The following is an 859-nucleotide window of genomic DNA, read 5'->3' as shown; positions in this document are numbered from 1 at the left end:
TTAATATTTTATTTTTAGAGCATGTGCCATTAATTTATTGAAAATAATTTATATTTGTGAAGATATTAAAGATTAATTTAAAACATGATTGATTGATTGATTCTAGTTCAATTTTCTATGACTGATATTTGATGTATTTCAGGACAAGAATCATTTACCAATCAAACAAACAGTGCTTTGGACTATTTCAACACCCTTAGCTGGATTTTATTGTGTTAGCACACAGAAGCAGCAGCTAGTGGGCAAGTAGCTGTGCCATCTCACTCGGCCACACATTATTCTGACTCCTAGTCACTCAGCTGTCAGTCAATCCCCTTAAATTCCACATGCCTGGTGGACTCTTGGCTTCTTTCTATTCTCAGATTGATGAAAATGACCTTTGTGATCAGTCATTCATATTTCAGCTGTTATGATTGAGAAAGCTGATCTTTCAGTTGCAGATTAGCTACCTAATATTATCATAATTAGCCTTCTATAATGTTGCCAAAGAATAGTTTGTATATTGATATCAGGAAATAAGCTTTACATTTTCAGTGTACAAGAAAAATTTGCATGAGGTGACTTTTATATATTTAGGGAAGGTCTTCTCTGTAAAAAATGGCATGGGATAAAAAAAATTGTCACCATTGGGTACTGGGCTACCGGGATATGTTATTGGTGTTGGAATTGACATTGCAAAGCAAACACTTTGAAAGAATTAAATGATTATTTTCATTTCAAAAAATACTTGACATAGACAAATTTTTCCTGTAGGAGATGTTAGTCTCCAATGTAGGAGATGTTAGTCTTCCCTGTAGGAGATGTTAGTCTTCAATGTAGGAGATGTTAGTCTTCAATGTGTCATGTGTATTTATTAAAG

This window comes from Perna viridis, chromosome 6, assembly GCF_037379345.1.
Source record: "Perna viridis isolate PV_CMFRI_1.1 ecotype Kerala chromosome 6, ASM3737934v1, whole genome shotgun sequence".
In the NCBI taxonomy this organism is placed as follows: Eukaryota; Metazoa; Mollusca; class Bivalvia; order Mytilida; family Mytilidae; genus Perna; species Perna viridis.
Note: the sequence above shows the minus strand (reverse complement) of the source record.